Below are 18,803 nucleotides of genomic sequence, written 5' to 3' on the forward strand. Positions count from 1 at the left end.
AAAGGGACCCTGACCATTAGGTCCAGTCGTGGACGACTCTGGGGTTGCGGCGCTCATCTCGCTTTATTGGCCGAGGGACCCGACGTACAGATTCCGGGTCATGTGGCCAGCATGACTAAGCCGCTTCTGGCGAACCAGAGCAGCGCACGGAAACGCCGTTTACCTTCCCGCCGGAGCAGTACCTATTTATCTACTTGCACTTTGACGTGCTTTTGAACTGCTAGGTTGGCAGGAGCAGGGACCAAACAACGGGAGCTCACCCCATCGCGGGGATTCGAACCGCCGACTTTCTGATTGGCAAGCCCTAGGCTCTGTGGTTTAACCCACAGCGCCACCAGCAAATGCCCAATGTTACCATTCTCTATAGCAGGGCTGGGCAAGGCTTACCAGGCATGGGCCGGATTCGCAACGCCGAAAATCGGGTCTGCTCATGTCCGTGGCGCCGGAAATTGCTTCTCCGCATGCCCAGACACCAAAAATTGTGCCTGTGCAGAAGCGATTTCCAGCGTCTGGGCATGCAATAATAATAATAATAATAATAATAATAATAATAATAATAATAATAATAATAATAATATATTTATACCCCGCCCATCTAGCTGGGTTTCTCCAGCCAGTCTGGGCAGCTTCGAACAGAACACTAAAATACAATAACCTATTAAACATTAAAAGCTTCCCTAAACAAGGCTGCCTTCAGATGTCTTCTGTTTGATAGTTATTTTTCTCTTTGACATCTGATGGGAGGGCGTTCCACAGGGCGGTTGCCACTACTGAGAAGGCCCTCTGCCTGGTTCCCTGTAACTTGGCTTCTCGCAGGGAGGGAACCGCCAGAAGGCCCTCATGCTGGACCTCAGTGTCTGGGCTGAACGATGCGGGTGGAGACGCTCCTTCAGGTATACAGGACCGAGGCCGTTTAGGGCTTTAAAGGCCAGCACCAACACTTTGAATTGTGCTCGGAAACGTACTGGGAGCCAATGTAGCAATGTAAGCAATTTCCGGAGCCATGGAAAAGAGTCCCCGCGCCGCGCTGTGGCGGTTTGGTGCAGCGTGCGGGGACTTGCCGAGTGGGTGGCTCAGTCTGGGGGTGGCTCGGGGGCTGGTTAAATGGCCTCCGTGGGCCACCTCTGGCCCATGGGCCACAGGTTGGGGACCCCTGCTCTACAGCCACCACTAAATAAATGCATTGTCTGTCTGTCTGTCTGTCTGTCAGACAGAATTAGAAGAGACCCTGAAGGTCTCTTTCTCTCCCTTTTGGACACCAACCCATCACTACCCCAATCTCTAGTTCCTGTGAGGCCACCAGGATCAGGATCAGGCCAGCCCATCATCACATGAATCCTAGAATAGATGGAGGTGAGATGGGAAATCAGCTTACCTACAGTGAGGAAAATGCCAGTCTCCTGGGTCCACCCTTGAGAGGAACTGATCCTGGGCTATATCACCAGCTGCTCAGAGTTGGCCAACTGCGTTTGAATGAAACCAGCATTTCTTACGAGGACTGCTGAAGTGGACGTGTGTTGTCTGGTGCCAAGAAATCAAGGTGTCCCTTTATTTAAGAGAGAGAAAAGCAGAGAGGGGCTTTTGGATCTAGGCTGCAGAGGTTCCAGTCAAAAGCACCCTCCACATCGTACTGGCATCTCAGTGAGGAAGTGGCTTTATTATTCTAAGAAATTGTGGTGAAGTCTTCCTTCCTTCCACAGCTCTCATGCAAAGTCAGCTGCATCAGCCATCGCAGGGAAGTCGCCTCGCTTCTCCAAAAAGAGGCTATGGTCAGCATCTTTGCTGCCAGGGGCAAATTCTGGCCTTGTCGGGCAGCAAGCAGGGTTCTTTGGGTCACCAACCAGTTGTCCACACCAGAAGACACAGCCAATGTTTACACTGGGCAGGGGATTTAGGGCACAATATTCAACTTTCAGACTGGGAAAGGTTATGGGAAATTGAGTGAAAGGCGGGATATCAAATCCAAACTCTTCTTCTTCTACCTCTGGATATGAACGGGATCTGTTCCAGAGCCCCATTCGCATCTTAAAGCGAATGCAACCCGCATCTGCGCGTGCACGGGTCGCGATTCGCTATGTCTGCGCATGCGCATGATGTCATGTTGAGCGTCTGCGCATGCGCAAGAGGCGAAACCCGGAAGTAACTCGTTCCGTTACTTCCAGGTCGCCGAGGAGTGCAATCCGAAAACGCTTAACCCAAAGCTACTTTAACCAGAGTTATGACTGTAACTAGAATGAAGTGATAGGGTGCCTCTGAGCCTAGGAATTTATTTTTTGTACCAGAACCAAACTGAGCTCAGTTTTTATTATTTACACCCTGCCCACCTGACTGGGTTGCCGCAACCACTCTGAGCAGCTTCCAACATACAGTGGTACCTCGGGTTAAGTACTTAATTCGTTCCAGAGGTCTGTTCTTAACCTGAAACTGTTCTTAACCTGAAGCATCATTTTAGCTAATGGGGCCTCCTGCTGCTGCTGCGCCGCCGGAGCACGATTTCTGTTCTCATCCTGAACCAAAGTTCTTAACCTGAAGCACTATTTCTGGGTTAGCGGAGTCTGTAACCTGAAGCGTCTGTAACCTGAGGTACCACTGTATATAGAAACATAATAAAACATTAAACACGAAGGAAAAAAACTTCCCTCTACAGGGCTGCGTTCAGATGTCTTCTAAAGGTTGTATAGTTACCGTACTTATCTCCTTGGCTCGGGGGTCTCAGAACTCCATACCCTCCAACATTTATCCAATGAAAATAGGGATGTCCTATGGAAAAGGTGGGAAATTCTGGGATCAAATCAGAAACCAGGATGGCTTCTGTAAATCTGGAACGGCCCCTGGAAAATAGCAACACTTGAAAGGTCTGCAAAAGTATGTACCGTATTTTTCGCTCTATAAGACGCACCAGACCACAAGACACACCTAGTTTTTGGAGGAGGAAAACAAGAAAAAAAATATTCTGAATCTCAGAAGCCAGAACAGCAAGAGGGATCGCTGCGCAGTGAAAGCAGCAATCCCTCTTGCTGTTCTGGCTTCTGGGATAGCTGTACAGCCTGCATTCGCTCCATAAGAAGCACACACATTTCCCTTTACTATTTAGGAGGGGAAAAGTGAGTCTTACAGAGCAAAAAATACGGTATATTAGGAGGGAATCTGTTATGTACTGAGTTGAATAGGATCCAAAAGGCAGCAGTCTGATTGGTCCTAGAACAATAGGGTCCAGAATGCAACAGTCTGATTGGTCCTAGAACAATAGGGTCCAGAATCCAACAGTCTGATTGGTCCACAGGAGCTACCCAATCCAGCTCCAGGTGGAAGTGAATCCACAACCTGATTGGCCTACAGGTGAATCCTGTAATTAGCCAATCACGTGGGGCGCATTGTGTAAATAATGTGCAGTGGTACCTCGGGTTACATACGCTTCAGGTTACAGACGCTTCAGGTTACAGACTCCGCTAACCCAGAAATAGTACCTCGGGTTAAGAACTTTGCTTCAGGATGAGAACGGAAATCGTGCTCCGGCGCTGCAGCGGCAGCAGAAGGCCCCATTAGCTAAAGTGGTGCTTCAGGTTAAGAACAGTTTCAGGTTAAGAACGGACCTCCAGAATGAATTAAGTACTTAACCCGAGGTACCACTGTAATATAAAGCAGACATTCTGGGGGAACTTCCATTCCTCCTCACCACTATGAGCTGAATGAAGAGTATATTTCAGATTCACACTAAAACGCTGGTGAGATTTTCTGAGGACTTTAAGAAGAAGGGGAGGGGGAACGATTCACAACCTGATGTGGAGAGCTACACTTAAGGCTGGGAAAATGAGAAACTGCATCTGGCAGAGTCACCCCTCCCTATACAGCAGCCAGAGGCTTTGGAGATTGGATGCTAGTCTGAGTAAATCCTGGGCTGCGTAGGAAACAGGCTGGCCTGATAGAAGGCCGGCTTCCTGCTTTCTCTCTGCGACAAGGCTGACTCTCGTGCCAGCATTTGAGAAACCCACCAAATGCACAACCAATGCTTTCCGCTTTCTCTAACCAATGACGACTACAGGATGCTAGAATCCTCCAGGAATAGAAACTTTTCTTTTTCCTTTTTTTGCTGCAGAATGCCGTGAGTCATGCATGAGGATGGATTTGGGGCAGTTAATGTCTGAAATCCTGGACAGACACTGCAAGACAGCAGAAAATACGGAGCAAGGTGAACCAATAGTCTGTTTCAGTATAACACCGCTCCCTCTGTTCTTATGGCAATGGCTTTCCAGCATCTTGACATCTCCCTCTGCCATAGCTGTCAACTTACAGAATTGAAAATAAGGGACCAGCAGCCCAAATAAGGGATTTTAGTCAACCAGCTGAAATACAAAGTTAAAAGGGACCAGATAATTTGGGAGAGCAGCGCCGGTTTTTAGCCCTTCGTTTCCAGAGGTTGCTGCTCAAGACACCAGCTGATGAAACGCTGCAATTAAATAACTACAAGCAGCAACCACTTTTCGCGCAAAACGAAGTCCAAGCTACGAAGATGCTGCTGCAGTTCTGTATCTTTTCTCTCGTGCTCCATCTGCAGCTCTCAATTCCATCAGGTGGGGTGGGAGGAGGGGGGGAAATAGCGCCCGAAGCATACCCTCAGATCAGACCATCTATGCTAGTCTACCACTACAAATCTATGGGAGAAGTGCTTGCAGTCCTTCCCTTGTAGCCCTTGGAACACCTGCCCGCGCCTCCGCCTCCTCCTCTCCCTCCTCTCTCTGAACTGCTTTCTCTATGATTGCCCTCGCTCTCCTCTCAAGGCTCCTCAGCTGCCCATCTTATCTGGGTCCTTCGGCAGCACAGCCTCAGTATGTCCTAGCGGGAGCAGGAGCGGCACCGACGGGCAGAGGGGAGGCCCCAGGCAGAGATGCTCAGTTCGGCGGCCGCGAGGAGGATGACAGCGGAAGGGCCCGGCGGGGAGGGGCTCCCAGGGGCTGAGGCTGGTGAGAGGAGGCCGGAAGGGGGCGGGCTGGGCAGCCAAACAACACAGTTGGAGCCTCCCTCCTCCCTGGCCAGCAAGGAGGGAGGGAGAGGAGCTGCTTCCTTAGAAATCCGGGAAATTTAAGGGACATCCATCAATAAGGGACAGCAGCAGGACATGGCGCTGGGATAAGGGACTGTCCCTCGAAATAAGGGACGCTTGACAGCTATGCCCTCGGTCCCATCCTTTTAGCCATAGATGCTGGAACTGTGCTGGGAATCTCTGCATGGAGAGGTGGGGGAACTTTTCTGACCCAAGTGCCACAATTCCCATTTGCCCAGTGTCCGGGGGCCATGTTTCAGCAGGGGGCGTGACCAAATCCAAAATGGGCATGGCCACACCCATAAATCGCACACAGGACACACAAGAAATAAAAACGCCCTCATAGATTTTGGGCACAATATTGAATTGGAAGCATGGATAAAATTATGGAATGAGGGTTTGAGATACACTGGATGTATGGCTTTGAAAGAGAACTTATTAAAAATGATTTTACAGATGGCATTTAACGCCAACAAAATTTGCTAAAACGTATAGGAAGAGGGATAGAAGATGTTGGAAATGTAAAGAAGTAGACGGAGGATACTATCACATGTGGTGGACCTGTGACAAGGTGAAAAAATTCTGGGAGTTAATTTATAATGAGCTTAAAAAGATATTTAAGTATACCTTTCCCAAAAGACCGGAGGCTTTCCTGCTCGGTCTAATGAGAAGGGAAATTAAAATAAAATACCGAAGACTATTTATGCATGCCACAGCCGCCGCAAGGACTCTACTGGCCCAAAAATGGAAAATACAAGACATACCTACTATTATAGGGTGGCAGATGACAGACTTTGCAGAACTTGCCAAATTGACAGGAAGGATCCGGGACCAGGATGACCAGAGATACCAGAATAACTGGAGTAAATTTATTGAGTACAGTGGTACCTCGGGTTACACATGCTTCAGGTTACAGACGCTTCAGGTTACAGACTCCCCTAACCCAGAAATAGTGCTTCAGGTTAAGAACTTTGCTTCAGGATAAGAACAGAAATAGGGCTCCGGCGGCGTGGCGGCAGCGGGAGGCCCCATTAGCCAAAGTGGTGCTTCAGGTTAAGAACAGTTTCAGGTTAAGAACAGACCTCCGGAACGAATTAAGTACTTAACCCAAGGTACCACTGTATTTAAAGGAGAACTGTAAAAGCTTAAAGACACTAACAGAACTGAAATAACACCTACAATGTAAAATATTCCTTCTGGATCACCCCAAGTCCATATCTAGTCCCATAATGGCTGTTCAAGTGACCAATGGAAGCCCTGAAGTAAGACTTGAAGTTAGCTGACATTGAGGCTTCTTTGTTTAAAGGTAAGTTTCTAGTCCTTAAGGTGGGGAAAGTATACTTAGAAGTGTGTCAACAGTTCCTTTGGACATCTCAGGAGAAGCCCATGAGTGACTGCATAATATTCCCAGTGATTTCGGGGCAGGGCTCGTAGCACTTTGCTCCCGTTTAACAAGCTAAAGAAGGTAAATGAATAATATATATATATATTTTAAAAAAGGCAGAGGGTGGACTAAATGACCTACTGGTGCTCCCAGTTCTGTGATTCTCTGTTGCGAAAGCAGCTCCGAAGCCAGGCACTCTGGACCCTGGTGGAAAACGCCTTCGCAACACCTGCTTGTCTCAGCTTTCAGTAGGGAAATGGTTTTTGGATTACACAGCACAGTGAAGTCACTGCGTCTCTGCGGCGCACACACCCCTTTCCAGAGGTTTATTGTCGATTAAACTATTTCACAACCACCCAGAACTTCAGAACAGGAGAAAATGTGCTTGCTTGGCGTTTGAAGTTCAGCTCTGCAGAAAGCGGGGGCAGAAAAGGGGAACCGAATCCAAGGCGAACAGATGTCAGGGCAGGAATGCTAAAGCATCATCTACATTGCTGGGGGGGGGGACTCCCCTAGATTCTCCTCTGCAAAGCCAGGTGACAGTGGCGTAGCATGGGTTGTCAGCACCCGGGGCAAGGCAAGTAATTTGTGCCCCCTAACCCGTGGATTTGCGCCCCTAACCCGTGGATTTGAGCCCCCTAACCCTAACCCCCAGATGTTGCGCCCGGTGCGGCCGGCCCCCCTGCCAGGTGGCAAATCTTTTTCTGGCCGCATTTTATTTCAACATCTACACCTGGCTTCCAGCGCATTTTTAACAGCAGACCACATTTGATGGTATCAGCTAACTATTTGAAATGGCATTGAGTCAAATATTCTGTGCTAACTTCATTCGCACAACCAATCAGGAAACAAGCCTTTTTAAATACCAGAATTCAATTCTGAAACCCAAATCTATATATTTGGCAGGGGGAGAATACAAACCCCAGACTGAGATGGCCTTGTTTCAAACATTCATTCTCTTTCTTCCCATCTGAGCAAAACTGGCCTTTGCCAAACTGACAGAACAACTAAGCACTTCCAGAGGGCTCTCTTTCGAACCAGCCCCTCAAGTTCTGCAAGTTTTAGCTGACTCTAACTAAACACAGAGTTTGCTAGATGAAAGCAAAACATGAGAAGGAAATACCTTTCTGATTAGTTGAATTTTCCACCGCTTCTGCCTCGCAGCTCACACTTTTCTTCCCCACGAGAAGCTGCACCGATCTCTCCAAACCGTTGCATCAAGGCAGAGAGGAACATTTCTTTCCAAGGAGCTGGTAACAGAGAAAGTCCTTCAGCAGAGGCGATGCCCTTTGCACATGGTCAGGAAGTGTTTGGGACTCCTCTTCATCTTCAGAAGTGGCTGCTCCCAGAACACACAGATCCTCTAAACTGAAGTCATGAAGGCACAACGTGCCGCATTTCATCTCCCTTTTAAAGAACGGAGGAAGAGAAAAAGACGAAAGGAAACAAACAAGCCCCACCAGAATATCAGGATGAGAAATTTGGCAGGGATCCCTTCCCTTAAATCAGCAGCTGGAAGGAGAGGGTGTAACCCACTGACCTAGGAAAGCTGGCGAATATCCTGCTGGTGAGCCATAGGCTAATAAGGGCTGGTAGTGGGAAGAACCCAATGGCAGACTTTTCTCTCTCTTTTTTTTAGCCCACTGGGATTTTGCTCCGGGCACCGTTCAGAAAAATCAAAGGAACTGAGGTCTTTGGAAGAGAGACTGGCCTGTTTTATCAGATGAAGGTGCAACAGGCTGCACTCTGCAGGTGGGGACAGCATTGGAGGGGAGGAGGGGCTATTCAGGTTAAAGGGGTCTCCGTACAAGAGTTAGAACATAAGGACATAAGTTGAGTTTGCTGATCAGGCCAAATGCCCATCCTGAACTCACAGTGACCAGCAAGATACCTCAATGGACACAAAAGTTGTTGAGTTTGTCTCAGCTATGTCCAGACGTGTGACAACCCTGCCTCTCTCCTCCTGAAGCTACCGACAATTGGTATTCAGAAACATTACTCATATCCTCCAACATTTCCACAATAAAAATGTTGTTGTTTAGTCATGTCCGACTCTTCGTGACCCCCTGGACCAGAGCACGCCAGGCACTCCTGTCTTCCACTGCCTCCCGCAGTTTGGTCAAACTCATGGTGGTAGCTTCAAAAACACTGTCCCACCATCTCGTCCTCTGTCGTCCCCTTCTCCTTGTGCCCTCCATCTTTCCCAACATCAGGGTCTTTTCCAGGGAGTCTTCTCTTCTCATGAGGTGGCCAAAGTATTGGAGCCTCAGCTTCAGGATCTGTCCTTCCAGTGAGCACTCAGGGCTGATTTCCTTCAGAATGGAGAGGTGTGATCTTCTTGCAGTCCATGGGACTCTCAAGAGTCTCCTCCAGCACCATAATTCAAAAGCATCCATTCTTCGGCAATCAGCCTTCTTGATGGTCCAGCTCTCACTTCCATACATCACTACTGGGAAAACCATAGCTTTAACTATACAGTACAGACCTTTGTTGGGAAAAAAATAGGGACGTCCTATTTCATAGTTGTTGTAATTGTTGTTGTTATTATTTTACAATTAGACCCTGCCCATCTGATTGGGTTGCCCCAGCCACTCTGGGTGGCTTCCAACATACAGTGGTACCTCGGGTTACATACGCTTCAGGTTACAGACTCCGCTAACCCAGAAATAGTGCTTCAGGTTAAGAACTTTGCTTCAGGATGAGAACAGAAATCATGCTCCGGCGGCAAGGCAGCAGCAGGAGGCCCCATTAGCTAAAGTGGTGCTTCAGGTTAAGAACAGTTTCAGGTTAATTACGGACCTCCGGAATGAAATAAGTACTTAACCCGAGGTACCACTGTACATATAAACATTAAACTTTTTTTTAAAAAAACCCTTCCCTATACAGGGCTGCCTTCAGACAGCTTCTAAAGGTTGCATATAGCTCTGGGGTCTCATAACACCATACCCTTCAATGAAAATAGGCGTGCCCAACATTCCTACAATGAAAATAGGGGCATCTTAAGGAAAAGGGGGACATTCTGGGATCTAACCAAAAACTGGGACGGCTTCTGTAAATAGGGACACTGAGAAGGGTCTGCATTACTGCCTTTGGAGGCAGAGCACAGCCATTTTGGCTCGTAAGCATTGGTAGACTGATCGTCCATGAATTATAAGGACATGAGAAGGACCCATCTAGCCTGGGGTTACCAGACGTCCCCGGTTCCCGGCGGACAGTCCCCAGATTTGCAAATCTGTCCCCAGGAAACGTGGCAGTAGCAGCCTCAGCAGCCTGGAGCGAGCCTGTTAGCGCTGCTCGTTGCCGTGCCGCCTGCCATTTTCCCTGTGCTATGGCAGCAAGCATCTCCTGAAGCCAACCAGAGTCAACTGCACTACCAGGCTGGCACCTCCTGGGCAATGGCCACCTGCCCATGACTCCTGAGCCTCCTCTGATCTGTCAAAACAAAGGGGGAAGGAGATTGGGGAAGGCTCGGGAGTCACGGGCGCGCGGTTCACCATTGCCCAATTTTTTTAAAAACTCTGCACATTCATGTTTCACAGGGCGCGAAAGAAGGGCTTTGCACCTTTATACAACATGCATGTCTGCTTGGGCCCAGGGTCTTTTGCCTCACCATCCCCACTACTGACTCCCTGTTGCTACTCAGCTTCCAAAAAAAAGAGAGGTGTCCCTGGATTCATTGAAAAAAATCTGGTAACCATAATCTAGCCCAGCTTCCTGTTCTTACGGTGGTCAAACAGATACCTCTTTTTGGGAAGACCACAAGCTGGATTTGAGCACAGCACTGGCCTTCTCCCTGGTCCTGCTCACATCAACTGGCCTTCAGACTGCAGAACAGCCTTCTGCACTGAGAGAGCTGTGACCTTTCCCCAGATGGACAGCCAGACATCCCAGCAAGAGCCGGGCCGCGAACCTCCCTCGAAACAGGCACCCACCCACTCGCACCGATGGATCTCATTTGCCTCTTTCGTAACCCCTTTCTGGTTTGCTCTGGCACCTGGTGGAAATTGTCCTCTGGGCTGCCGGGATGTCCCCCATTCCAGGAAGCGGGTGGGCAATGCCGGATGAGGCCAGAGAAGCTGGGGTTGGGCGCGGGGGGCGGGGGGAGATGTTAAGGTTGTCTGGCATTATTGTTTTGCTCTCTCCTCCCATCAGCTGGTTTGCAAAATAAGCAGCCCTAAGCAAAAGTTATTTGATTTGCGCAACGCACACTGCCTCGGGCGTCTTCCAAGGTGCAGATTTAATCGAGATAAATATTGCATTGTTTACGGGGGCGATGATGGCCCAAAATGCTCACGAGGTGGTTTTTCTGCCTGCCTCTTCCACAATCGCTTTGACAGCGAGTCCTGGGATGTTTTGTGTCCCTGCCAACTTTCGCTAGAGAGGCAATTTCTGCCCCCAGACTTAGTTAGGGGCTGTAAAGAGGGGTTTCCCTGCTTCGCCCTGCTTCAGGAATCCACCTGTGCCTTCGCGACAGAAGCAACACTGGTAGCAACTTCCATCTTCCCCCTCAGATGATGATGATATAATAATAATAATAATAATAATAGGGACGCGAGTGGCGCTGTGAGTTAAACCACAAAGCTTGTCGATCAGAAGGTCAGCGGTTTGAATCCCCGCAACGGGGTGAGCTCCCATTGCTCGGTCCCTGTTCCTGGCAACCTAGCAGTTCGAAAGCACGTCAAAGTACAAGTAGATAAATAGGTAGCGCTCCAGCGGGAAGGTAAACGGCATTTCTGTGTGCTGCTCTGGTTCGCCAGAAGCGGCTTAGTCATGCTGGCCACATGACCCGGAAGCTGTCTGCGGACAAACAGCAGCTCCCTCGGCCAATAAAGTGAGATGAGCGCCGCAACCCCAGAGTCAGCCACGACGGGACCTAATGGTCAGGGGTCCCTTTACCCTTTACCTTTAATAATAATAATAATAATAATAATAATAATAATAATAATAATAATAATGTATTATTTATACCCCGCCCCTCCAACTGAGTTTCCCCAGCCACTCTGGGAGGCTCCCAAGAGAATATTAAAAACACGATAAAACATGAAACATTAAAAACTTCCCTAAACAGGGCTGCCTTCAGATGCCATTGAAAAGTCAGTTAGTTGCTTATTTCCTTGTCATCTGCTGGGAGGGCGTTCCACAGGGTGGGTGCCACTACCGAGAAGGCCCTCTGCCTGGTTCCCTGTAGCTTTGCTTCTCGCAATGAGGGAACCGCCAGAACGCCCTTGGCACTGGACCTCAGTGTCCGGGCTGAACGATGGAGGTGGAGACGCTCCTTCAGGTATACAGATCTATTTGCATGCCTAACTACCAACGCACCAAAGGGAGAGGCAGCGACTGTCCCAGTCAACAGGCCTAGAAGCAAGAAGGTGTGTGATTAATGTGGGTGAGAAACTCTTTATCATCTGTATTTAATGATATGGTGGCGGCGGTTGTTTTTCTGAACCAGAACAGCTCTCCAGGCAGCAAAAATGAGGTCTGGATCTTACTGGGGCTGCAGAAGGAGTATTCCCAAAATGGCCGCCACTTGTTTTTACCCACAACTCCCCTTGGAACAATGCTAGGTGACAATGTAGCTTCAGTCATGAGAGCATGGGTGGGGGTTAAAATGGAGGCCTGCCATTATTGCTTGAAACTGGAGCAACAGCGAAAGAAAAAGAAAAAGTAGTGAAAGAAAAAGCAAAAAAAATAGGCCTGCTTTTGTCCGCTTCTCACCCTCAATTCAGGTGGAAGTTCCTTGAGGAGAACTGTCAGTCTAGCCCTAATGATAATGGGTACCAATTGCAGAATTACGCTGTTCTGCATGCAGAATTTGGACGCATCAGAAAGACAGTGTTGTCTTTTTCTTTTCCTCTTTTGATTTTTTTTACTTCGTATCTCTGTTATTTCTTTATTCCCCCTTTTTTGTTCCTTTAGAAATTTTCTATTCTCTACATAATTTTCTTTTTCTTCATATGTAAAGAGATAGCATATAATGTTTGTATAGATATGGAAATTTTTAATCAATAAAGAATAATATTAAGAAAAAGAAAATGAAAAAGAAAGACAGTGCTTTTTTCTAAAAAAAATGTTTAGGGGTACTTTCATTTTGACTCAAGAAAATCCCTATTTTATAGTTCAAATCAGGGGGGGGGGGTACAGTAAATGGACAAAAGTAGAAAGATTCACAAAATGTTTAGGGGTATGCGTACCCCCAGAAACAAAGTACTGGGTGCAATACTGTTAAGTTGTGGGTGAACATATCAGCAATTCTTCAAAGAGCTCTTGTTTATTCACAGAACAGAACTGAACTGAAGGGTTCAGCCAGCCTGCTTATATAGAGCTCCACTAGAACATAACAGTAACCACTTTCTGTAACTATCCAATCACTAAACGTCACTTTCAATCCATTATTTGCATATGTGGACCTGAGTGAAAACTATATACAGTATCCCCCTGCTGGCCCAGGATGAGAACTTCAGTACATAACAAATACATTCCATGGCAGCCGTGGGCAGGCCCAGCGAGGGCCGGCCCCTCAAGATTAGGGGGTGGTGGTGGTGGTTTTCCAGCCCCGTCCCTATATTGGGGGGGGGGGGCTATGTCTGTCACCACACCTTCCCCTGAACAGCTGCCCCAGGAGAGCCAATGCTCTCAGCCGCACTATCAAATTATAGACTGCTTCGCTGTAAAACAACAATATAACCCTCCAAGGGCCTTACAAAAAAGATATATAAATAAGCAGTGCTTTCTTCTTCTTAACAACAACAAAAACAGGGGCCGACGCTGTGTACCCCCTAGAGAAAAAGGCACTGTCAATAAGTTGAATTAACAGGTTAAAACTTGCACCAGCTTTCTAAACATACAGGTAAGGTAAAGGTAAAGGGACCCCTGACCATTAGGTCCAGTCGTGGCCGACTCTGGGGTCGCGACGCTCATCTCGCTTTATTGGCCGAGGGAGCCGGCGTACAGCTTCCGGGTCATGTGGCCAGCATGACTCAGCCACTTCTGGCGAACCAGAGCAGCGCACGGAAACGCCGTTTACCTTCCCACCGGAGCGGCACCTATTTATCTACTTGCACTTTGACGTGTTTTCGAACTGCTAGGTTGGCAGGAGCTGGGACCGAGCAATGGGAGCTCACCCCATCGCGGGGATTCGAACTGCCGACCTCCTGATCAGCAAGTCCTAGGCTCTGTGGTTTAACCCACAGCCTCTAAACAAGGAGTTTTTCAGCAGAGGCCAAAAAGAGCACAGCAAAGGCCTGGTGTCAAGTAGCAGGGAGTTCCAAAGGGTAGATGCTGCCAAACTAAAGAGTGTTTACAAATGTGGACTGGGTGTTACGTGGCACCTATAACAGGGCCAGTTCCACTGAACACAGTTCCCATCTGAGCCCTGGGGCACAAGACATCACTACCCTTTAAAGCAGGGGTCAGAAAACTTTTTCAGCAGGGGGCCGGTCCACTGTCCTTCAGACCTTGTGGGGGGCCGAAAATTTTATTATTATTATTTTGAAAAAAATAATAATGAATGAATTCCTATGCCCCACAAATAACCCAGAGATGCATTTTCAATAAAAACACACATTCTACTCATGTAAAAACACGCTGACTCCCGGACCGTCTGTGGGCCAGATTTAGAAGACGATTGGGCCGGATCCGGCCCCCAGGCCTTAGTTTGCCTACCCATGCTTGAAAGTATTTCTTGCTTGGACAAGCTTTCCCCCCTTTCTCTGAAGGCATCAAAGGAAGAAGTAAAGTGATATCCATCTCCAAAGCCCGTGACTCACATCCTTCCTTCTTCCTTGACTTTTAAGCACCATTCCACTTGCCCTCCTTTTGCAAGGAGGTGACCTTATCCCCTCCTCTTCCTGCAAGCGTGAGCCAGAAGATGCAACCCAGTGCCGGATTTACGTATAAGCTAAACAAAGTATAGGGACACAGGTGGCGCTGTGGCTTAAACAACGGAGCCTAGGACTTGCCGATCAGAAGGTGGTGGTTCGAATCCCCATGACGGGGTGAGCTCCCGTTGCTCGGTCCCTGCTCCTGCCCACCTAGCAGTTCAAAAGCACGTCAAAGTGCAAGTAGATAAATAGGTACCACTCTGGCGGGAAGGTAAACGGCGTTTCCGTGCGCTGCTCTGGTTCGCCAGAAGCGGCTTAGTCCTGCTGGCCACAGGACCCGGAAGCTGTACGCCGGCTCCCTCGTCCAATAAAGCGAAATGAGCACTGCAACCCCAGAGTCGGCCATGACTGGACCTAATGGTCAGGGGTCCCTTTAGCTTTAAGCAAGCTATAGCTTAGGGCCCTACTCTCTTGGGGGCCCCCCAAAAAATTAAAGGAATAAAACCTGGATGTACATTTCCCAAAAAATAAGATAAAAAATAAATAAAATAAAACCTACATAAAGCAATTTTGTGTAGGCTCCTATGGTGTAAGTCAGGCATCCCCAAACTCTGCCCTCCAGATGTTTTGGGACTACAACTCCCATCATCCCTGGCCCTGTTAGCTAGGAATGATGGGAGTTGTAGTCCCAAAACATCTGGAGGGCCAATTTTGGGGATTCCTGGTGTAAGTAATGGGGCCCGCCTGCTAGCCTGCTCCCTAAATTATCACTGGTTTGCTCATTTCTATATATAGGGTGCCTACATTCTGCTATTTATAATTATTAGTAGTTTGCATCATCTATTGACACCTATTATTATTTCATGTTACAGCAAGTTTCTAGAGACTAGATTATCAGTCCTTATAAACTGCGTTTCTAAAGGAACTTTTGTTCTTGCCAAATGCCAATGTGTTTGCATTATTAAGTTTGTTCTGAACAAACAATCATTTTAAGTTAGAGCTTAATAATTATTTCACGATTAATATACTTCTTCTTAATTGTATTTAGCTCATTCACTTAGAACAGGCATGTCCAAAGTCCATTTCGGGGGCCTAATCTGGCCCACCGCTCAATTTAATCCGGCAGTATATGTCTTGGGATAAAACCCTAAAAGACTGTAAAATTGTAAAAGAAGCTCAACAACTTCATCAATCCTAAAAATAAAAAAAAAGCTCAGCAACCTTGGTCGGCCCTCACACGTGTTCACTTCATCAAAGCTATGGTTTTCCCAGTAGTGATGTATGGAAGTGAGAGCTGGACCATAAAGAAGGCTGATCGCCAAAGAATTGATGCTTTTGAATTATGGTGCTGGAGGAGACTCTTGAGAGTCCCGTGGACTGCAAGAAGATCAAACCTATCCATTCTTAAGGACATCAGGCCTGAGTGCTCACTGGAAGGACAGATCCTGAAGCTGAGGCTCCAGTACTTTGGCCACCTCATGAGAAGAGAAGACTCCCTGGAAAAGACCCTGATGTTGGGGAAGATGGAGGGCACAAGGAGAAGGGGACGACAGAGGACGAGATGGTTGGACAGTGTTCTCGAAGCTACCAGCATGAGTTTGACCAAACTGCGGGAGGCAGTGGAAGACAGGAGTGCCTGGAGTGCTCTGGTCCATGGGGTCATTTGCTGAGAAGGGACAATTCTCCCCCAAAGAATCCATGTTATTTTAAAAGCTGTGCCACGTTAGTTTTGACATTTGAAGGCCTGCTGCTCCCGTCACATTGCATTAGGGTGACAGGACCAGATACGTTGTCACCTCAGGTAACATGGCCGGAGTTAGCCAAGTGTGTTGTGAAGGGAGGGAGGCTGGTGAGCAGAGGAAGGACACTGTCTCAGTGGGCAGCCGTTCTGCCCCACAATGTATTGCCAAGAGGACCAGCCACATTAGACCAAGGCCAAATTTGCTGGCTGCTCTGCCTGAGGAAGTGAAGATGAAGCAGGGACCTGTTGGTGGACTCTCCTTCCTTGGAGGTTTTTAAGCAGAGGTTGGATGGCCATCTGTCGTGGATGCTGCAGCTGAGATTCCTGCATTGCAGGGGATTCGAACAGAGGACCCTCGGGATCCCTTCCAACTTGACAATTCCATGACCCCTTCTTACTCTATTTTTTTTTATAAGATATTTATTAAAAATTTTAAAGGTACAGAAAGAAAAAAACAAAAAAACATCATTTTAAACAAAAAGAAGATAAAATACAAAAAATAAAAAAATAAAATAAAAAGAGCAGAGAATTAAAATCCATTAAGCAAAAAGAAAAAACAAGGGAAAATACAATAAATCTTCCCATTACTTATCTTTCATCAGCTTATTTCCCTGACCTCCTCACACCTCCCTTTTTTGTATTCTAGGTCAATTATCCATTTCAGCAAATCCTTTCCCTCTTTTCAAATTTTTGTCCTGTAATTTATCTTGATATTAATATAATTTTACTTTCCCTCCTTTCACCAATTAACAGTCTGGTTTTTTTCCTAAATCTTTGTAACATTTCTGCTAAAATCACATAAATTCATTCCAACATCATTCTAACATTCATTAATTTTGCATTGTTTCTGTAAATAGTCTTTAAATTTCTTCCAATCTTCCTCCACCGACTCTTCTCCTTGGTCTCAGATTCTGCCAGTCATTTCCGCCAGTTCCATGTAGTCCATCACCTTCATCTGCCATTCTTCCCGGGTGGGTAAATCTTGTGTCTTCCAATACTTTGCAATAAGTATTCTTGCTGCTGTTGTAGCATACATAAAGAAAGTTCTATCCTTCTTTGGCACCAATTGGCCGACCATGCCCAGGAGAAAGGCCTCTGGTTTCTTTAGAAAGGTATATTTAAATACCTTTTTCATTTCATTATAGATCATCTCCCAGAAAGCCTTAATCCTTGGGCATGTCCACCAAATGTGAAAGAATGTACCTTGAGTCCATGACCCCTTCTTACTCTAGTCCAAGAATTAAGACATGGTGTAGCGTCCCTTGGCTCACTCATGGCAGTTGAAGGGTTGAGATGGAAGAGTTGGAACTTGGCATTAATCGAGCAGAAAGTCCTGTCCTATTGACCAAATGAGATCAAGATAGATAGATAGATAGATAGATGATTAGGGGTCAGCAAAAATTTTCAGCAGGGGGCCGGTCCACTGTCCCTCAGACCTTGTGGGGGGCCGGATTATACTGTAACCCGAGGTACCGCTGTATTTTGGAAAAAATAATAATGAACAAATTCCTATGCCCCACAAATAACCCAGAGATGCATTTTAAATAAAAGCACACATTCTACTCATGTAAAAACACGCTGGTTCCCAGTCTGTCTGTGGGCCGGATTGAGAAGGCGATTGGGCCAGATCCGGCCCCCGGGCCTTAGTTTGACTACCCATGGTTTAGGACTTCAGGCTCCAAGAGCCACCCTGTAACAGCTCCCCTCCTGAGCACTCTTCTCTGGTGTGGGGAGAGAACTCCACCTAAGAGCCTGTAACTTAGGGAAGACTGTCTTAAAATAGATGGGCCAAGGATTTAACTCCATGTAAGGAATGCTCAAGGCTAAAACCAACTCTCTCCCACCACTGGAAAACGTTGGTTTCTGTTAAAACCGAGGGCAGAATTTGTGGTTTTGGCAACAGCCAATTTTTACAGAAATTATTTCCAGGAACATCCCCAAAGTTAAAGTTCGGGAGGATAAAACTCACCACCCAAACAAGAACAACATGTCAGAATTTGGAAGCACATCAGTGGCAATCTTGCTGGCGCTCGATATTTCGACACTTAAATTCCGAGTTGAGAAAAGGAGAGAACGGTGGTCAGTTTGGAGAGCAAATCCCAGTGGGGTAGCTGTGTTAGTCTGTTACAGCAAACCTATAAGCTGTCAAGTTATGAAAGCAGCTTTAAAAACAACCCGCCCAAAAAACAACCCCAAGAAGAAAGTATTTGGATATTATAGCTGGTTCCACACCAAATAGCTACTCCTGACCTCACTAAAAACACCTTCTTTGCATGGCATGCAAGGACCTGGGCATAAATGTTTCCAGGGACTCAACCTTTGATGTGTTTTCTGTCTGGTTCCATGGTTACCAAGGCACTGACGTATAAATGAAGAATGTCATGCCATGGTTCCACACTGGCCTTGCCCACCTGTCCATGGAGCCAGCCAAGGGTGGACCCTTCTGGTGGTAGCACATCATTAAAGATGATAGCGAGTTGGGTCACAGGATGGGTGGCCTCTGGAGAAAGCGAATTTGGCACTGGCTAGAAGTCTCCCCAGGGTGTTTCCCACCCAACTCAGTGCTAGGTTACCCATCAGACAGAAGAAGAAGAAGAAGAAGACTTTGGATTTGATATCCCGCCTTATCACTCCCCTTCAGGAGTCTCAAAGCGGCTAACAATCTCCTTTCCCTTCCTCCCCCACAACAAACACTCTGTGAGGTGAGTGGGGCTGAAAGACTCCAGAGAAGTGTGACTGGCCCAAGGTCACCCAGCAGCTGCAGGTGGAGGAGCGGGGAATCGAACCCGGTTCACCAGATTACAAGACTACCGCTCT

General features: G+C 47.3%; 1 protein-coding gene and 1 long non-coding RNA gene across 4 annotated transcripts in view; one reads left to right on the forward strand and one right to left on the reverse strand.

The window, feature by feature from the left end:
• The window catches only part of CMKLR1 (chemerin chemokine-like receptor 1), a 34,289-nt gene extending 26,259 nt beyond the window's left edge, over positions 1 to 8,030 (reverse strand). The window contains exons 1-2 of one of the 3 annotated variants that reach the window (XM_081923260.1): positions 7,549 to 8,030; positions 1,380 to 1,546 (exon numbers count right to left, since the gene is read on the reverse strand). The gene's annotated coding sequence lies outside the window, so the exon portion shown is untranslated. Of the gene's footprint in view, positions 1 to 1,375; positions 1,547 to 7,548 lie in introns of all 3 variants that reach the window. The other 2 variants (XM_081923258.1, XM_081923259.1) reach the window with 2 other exon arrangements.
• The window catches only part of LOC309376694, an 88,827-nt gene that overhangs the window by 30,877 nt on the left and 39,147 nt on the right, over positions 1 to 18,803 (forward strand). The window lies entirely within an intron of this gene.

Source organism: Podarcis melisellensis (assembly GCF_964234715.1).
Source record: "Podarcis melisellensis genome assembly, chromosome: 8".
In the NCBI taxonomy this organism is placed as follows: domain Eukaryota; kingdom Metazoa; phylum Chordata; class Lepidosauria; order Squamata; family Lacertidae; genus Podarcis; species Podarcis melisellensis.